The following is a 6200-nucleotide window of genomic DNA, read 5'->3' as shown; positions in this document are numbered from 1 at the left end:
AAATACATGGAAAATATTTTAACTATTCTATCTCTGTAATTAAAGAGATAAGAGTTATAATTAGTTTCAAATTTGGGGCCTATAAATTTAGACAAGATGAGAAAGTGAGGAATAGTGATGTGGCAGAACTTTATCAAGAACTCAGAGTATACATACTGTTAGACCCTCAATTTTACTGTTATGAATTGAATTTGAGGAGATCAGTCAAAGATTGTAAGTTGACAACCATTTGGAAGCATTTCAGGGCTATTGTTCCTCTTCTTTTTCTTCCTAGGTACACATGGAAATGGCAGAATGTTTCCTAACATTTGTTTTGTTCAATATGACTCTAATACCCTGTTCACAGTTGATTGGACTAGATGTGGGTACTTGACCTTAGTTAGTCCGGGATTCCTTCCCTGGGAACTTTGAATTAAAATAAAGACAAGTTCTGGGGCCAGCAGGTGGCACGGTGGTTAAGGTGCTGGACTTCCACATGGCCCACTGTGGTTTGAGTCTCAGACCTGGCAGTTTGCTGTCTCACTTTCCCCTCTCGATCTCTCTCTGGTCAAATTAAAATAAATGAATACATAAAAAATAAATGAATAGTTATTAAATAAATAAGCCAAGTTCTGGCTGCTCTCTTAAATGGAGGTGATGTAAATGTGAGCGTTTGAATGGCCACTTTGCACAACATGGCCTCAGAGAAAGCAAGGGAAAGGCCTGGATTTTGTGGCATAGTCGGTAGTGTACTGGACTGCAGGGCCGGAGGCCACGTGCCAGCTGGTATTCAGTCCCAGCCTGGTCAGCCTGAAAACCATGCCAGGCATGTGTGTCCAGAATCCTGGAGGGCTGCAAGTTTGGGGGAAGGAGATTGCGACATGACCTAGCCCCACGAAAGGTGCTTCTCTCTCTCCTTTCTCTTGTGCACAAGCACTCTATCATGAATTAGGAGAGAGAGAATGCAAGAGAATAATGTAAGAAAATAGCCTAAAGGATTCATTTTCAAGCATAGCTCAGCAAAAGTTGTTTAACCAGCTTGTAGATGTGGCAACCGCAGACAGTACAGGTTCCCAGAGAGTTCCTAAACACGTGAAACCCCAAACACGAGTCACTCTTGAGAAATGACTTCTCAAGAAGGTGGCTGGTCACCAGCCTTTTGCTCCTTTTTACCTCCTGGTTCTTCTCCCTCCTTAGGACATTTGGTGGGCTTTTCTCAGAGGCTTGTCCTGAGCCTATGGCTTTCTGTCAGACAAGAGAAGGAAGGGAAGGAGGATGATAAGTGCCCTGTAAGGGAATAAAGACACTTAGGAGATCTGGGAGGACTGGACACCCATAGTACTCAGCCAGTGAGGAACTGCGGGAGGGACGTGCACGCAGGGAATAAATTGCCTGTCGTAACTGTCCTGGGTGAGTGTGTTCATCAGACACCTGGTCTTGTGAGACTGCCATGAAAATCTCGCTTCACCGTAGCTCACGTCTCTATGTCCATTCTTTGGCATTGGATGGGTGAGCACATTTCTCACAAATAACTAAAAGGCTGAGAGCTTTCCCTTCCGCCCTTGCCAGTCCCTGCTTGCTGAGGCTAAGTACATCCTTGCCCAGAATTCTAACAACTTCCCCGCTTTGCTTATCCAGCTCCAGTTAAATACCTGGTACGAGTCCTGCTGCAGGCTCCTGTTGCTCCCACTCAGGAGAGAGAACACCAGATTTGGCCATTATCAGAGAACACAGAGGATGAGAGAAGTGAGTATTCTAATTTTCACCTCTGATATCAGTCTACCCTGGAGGAAGAGATGGGGTGAAAGGAAGAATTTAATACCAGTGGAGCACTTAGTAAAGTGAAAAATGAATACTCTGTGAACCACTTGGGATAGTTTCTAGCCTTTTAGAGAAGACTACCTTAAACAAAGCAATATGCTAAGCCAGGAGTGAATGAGAATTCTGAAAGTCACCATCAGGATCACCTTCTCTTTTCTCTCTTTCACTTCTTTTGTAAAGAATTATTTATTTTAATTTTATTTATTATTATTATTATTATTTTAAATAATTATCCATTGTATTTTATTCACTCATTCATTTATTCCTTTTTTTTTTTTTGGAGAGGTTTTTGCTATAGGGACGCTCACCAGACAGAGAGAGACAGAGAGACAGAAAGCGAGAAATCACCCTCCAGGGGGGGCGGGGTATGGCCACACCACAATCCCTTCCCCTCCATTATACTCTTGGGATCATGGGCATGCATGCACACACGCCTGGCGTGAGTTTAAGCCACCGGGTCCAGGACTCGAATTGCTGTCGACTACGTGGGATTCCAGAGACATAGCCATTACGCTAACTGCTGATCCCTCATTCATTTATTCTTTAGTTTGACCAGAGAGAGACAGAGGGTAAGAGTGAATGAGAGAGGAAGTGAGAAAGCAAGCCACCAGATTTAGGACTCGAACCCTGGTCAGCCATGTGGGAGTGTCCAGCACCCCAACCACCACACCACCTGCTGGTCCCTATTATTATTATTTTTTGAGAGGTTTTTGTTATAGGGCACGTGCTCTAGCCAGAAAGAGACAGAGAAACAGAAAATGAAAAATCACCCCCCAGGGGGATGGCCATGCCACAATCCCTTCTCCATTCTCCTCTTGGGATCTTGGGCACGCATGCACACGTGCCTGGCGTGAGTTTAAGCCACTGGGTCCGGGACTCGAACCGCAGTCGACTATGTGGGAGTCCAGTGACATAGCCATTAGGTCAACTGCTGGTCCCTATTATTATTATTATTTTTAATTTGAATAAAGAGAGACAGAGAGAAAAAGGAAAAGTGAGAGAGCAAGTCGCCAGGTCCAGGACTTGAACTGTGGTTGGCCATGTGGGAATCTAGTTCCTTATCTACCATGCCACCTGCCAACCCTTCCCTTTAGCTTTTGCTTTTTTTCTCCCATTTCCCCCTCCTTGTTGCAAGATATTGCACTGGGCTCTGGTTCCCATAATAACTATTACAGTTCTTGATCATAACATCTTGTAATGCACTAGAGTTATACTATTTACTATGTCCTGTTCTTATTTCTTATCTGAATTTCCCCAGAGCCCAGGGTAACTACTTGAATGTTTAGAATGAATATATGAGGGAAGCATTAAATAAAATAATGAAGATTTGGTTAGGGACATTTTTCTGTATCAAGTATTTGAAAGGCTTTTCGAAATGTACTGATCATCTTGAGGATGATTTCTCTTTACTGAAACATGACTATGAAGTCTAATGGCTAATTATAACTTTTTTCTCTTAGAAGTTGTTATGGTTCAAATATGTTCTACCAAAATTCATGTGTTAAAATTTGGTGGGTCATTGTAACAGGATTAAGAGAGGGAAACTTGACCCAGCTGGTGGCATGCTGGTTAAGGTGGCTGGATCCCACAAGGCTAAGTGGTTTGAGTCCCAGACCTGGTGGCTTGAAAAATATGCTGAGCACATGTGTGCATGGGTGCCCAAAAATCCCAAATGGAGAATGGAAGAGAGGTGTCTGCAGCATGGCCATCCCCTGGGGGAGATGCTTTTTCACTTTTCCTCTCTCTGTCTCTCTCTGATGAATGCTTATGTCCTATAGCAAATTTTAAGAGAGAGAGAGAGACGTAGAGAGAGAGAGAAACCTAGTCTGGCTATGCTATTGAAAGATGGAACCAGGACCAGCGGTTGGAGTAATGGCTGTCGCTGGACTCCCATGTAGTCGACTGTGGTTCCAGTCTGGGACTTGGTGGCTTACACTCACGCCGGGTGTATGTGCGTGTGTGCCCAAGATCTTGAGAGAATGGAGGAGAAGGGAATGCGGCATGGCCGTCCACCCCGAAGGTGATTTCTCGTTTCTGTCTCTTTCTGTCTTTCTGGCGAGTGCACGTGCCCTATAGCAAAAACCTCTTAATAATAATAATAATAAAAGATGGAACCTTGGGACCAGCAGATGACATAATGGTTGCATTGCTGGACTCCTCTGTAGTTGACTTGTGGTTTGAATCTTGGACCTGGAGGCTTAAAACTCACACCGGGTGTCTGTGCATGCCTGCCCAAAGTCCCGAGAGGAGAATGGAGGAGAAGGGGTTGTGGCATGGCCAGCCCCCCAGGGGGGATTTCTTGCTTTCTGTCTCTCTTTGTTTCTCCTGCGAATGCATGCGCCCTATAGCAAAAAAAAAAAAAAAAAAAAAAAAAAAAAATCTATTAAAAAAAGAAAAGAAAAGAAAGAAAGATGAAGCCTTTGAAAGATTAGGATCAGTTTGACCTCTATGACTGGATACTGGTGGGTTTATAAGGACACAGATATAGACACATGTGTTCTAGCTCTTGTCCTCTCACCATGTGATGCCCTGAGCCGCCTTGGGACTCTAACAATAAGATGGCCTGCACCAGATGCGGCCCCTTGACTCTGGGCTTCTAAAACTGTGAAGTAAATAAGCCACTATTCTTCATATATGACCTACACTCAGGTATTTCTGTTATTAATAATACAGTGGACTAGAACAGGGATCAAAACAGCTGGGATTTTATATTTTGAGTCTCTTCCAGTGCTTGTGTTTCAAAAATACTTTCTTATAAATACTTTGCTCTGGTTGCCTACTGGTTTGATAACTAGGTCACCAACTTTCCAAATCTGAGATAATAAAATTTCTTGACTTACATTTACCATCAGAGAACATTTTCAAATACTAGAGATGACTACTGCCTCTCTATCTTTATTTTAAAGCTCTTTAAACCTAAATTCTCTACTGAATTTTCTGTTCATTAAGAATGTTGATTAGGGGGACCAGCAGTTAGCATAATGGCTATGTCACTGGACTCCCACGGAGTCGACCGCGGTTTGCGTCCCAGAGCCGGTGGCTTAAAACTCACGCTGGGTGTGTGTGTGTGCGCGCCCCCAAGATCCCAAGAGAACGGAGGAGAAGGGATTGCGGCATGACCATCCTCCCAGGGGTGTGATTTCTCGCTTTCTGTCTCTCTGTCTCTCTCTGACTGTCTGGTGAGTGCACACGCCCTATAGCAAAAACCTCTTAAAAAAAAAAAAGAATGTTGATTTAAGGGGCCGGCAGGTGGCATGGTTAAGGGCACTGGACTCCCACATGGCCGACTGTGGTTCAAATCTTGGACCTGGTGGCTTGGTTTCTCACTTTCCTCTCTCTTTCTGTCTGTTTCTGTCCCCCTCTGGTCAAATTTAAATAAATAAATAAATAAATAAATAAATAAATAAATAAATAAAGCTAAAGAAAATAATACTTTAAAATAGAAAAAAGTGTTGATTTAGATTCACACTGTAACCTACCTCTATTAGTAATGTGTGCTTTTTTCCACACAAAATTAGAGACTTTGAAAGAGATGCAAGTGACAAGGGAAATGAGCTGAAAAGGTTTCATGGTTTCTGAGAGGTCTTCAAGAAGTTCATTATAGAAAAAATTATGCACAAATCCAAAATTCTTTTGCACCAAAATAAACTATATGAAGTAGATTATATAGTGAATTTCCCAGAGGAAAGACAGTAAAATAGTTTAACATTTCAGTGTCTACAGTCTAATCTTAAAGGACTCCTGCCCAGGCTTTGCTACTTGCTAGATGTAGATGTATGACCTCAGGGAAAAACAAAACAAAACAAAACAAATAAACAAAAAATGTCTGCACCTTAATTTCTGCATCTTAAAATGGGATAATAGTATCTACTTAAATGAACTATTTCGAGGATTAAACAATGTAACACAGGACCAGCAGCTGTCATAATAGTTATGTCATTGGACTCTCATGTAGTTGACCTTGGTTCGAGTCCTGGACCCAGTGGCTTCAAACTCATGATGGGCACTGCATGCCCAAGATCCCAAGAGGAGAATGGAGGAGAAGGGATTGTGGCGTGGCCATCCCTCCTGAGGAGTGATTTCTCACTTTCTGTCTGTTTCTCTCATGTGCTCTAGGGAGCACATGTCCCCCTATAGCAAAAATCTCTCTTAAAAAGAAGAAAAAGAAAATAGTAGCCTTCTATCTAATTTACTTAGGCTTATCATTAGGAAAGAATGGCTTGAAGACAGAGATAACTTTGCACAGTGTGAAGAAGGCTGGCCGTTGGAGGAACAGAGTTCAAAGTGTGGTTCTGTTAGTTACTAGCTGTGTGATATTGGGCAACATTTTCTTCTTCTTCTTTTTATTATTATTATTTTAAAATTTGCCATAGAGTGCATGAACTCACCAGAGACAAGGG

This window comes from Tupaia chinensis, unplaced genomic scaffold (genome assembly GCF_000334495.1).
Source record: "Tupaia chinensis unplaced genomic scaffold, TupChi_1.0 Scaffold000075_1, whole genome shotgun sequence".
Lineage (NCBI taxonomy): Eukaryota > Metazoa > Chordata > Mammalia > Scandentia > Tupaiidae > Tupaia > Tupaia belangeri.
This window is presented reverse-complemented; position numbering follows the sequence as displayed.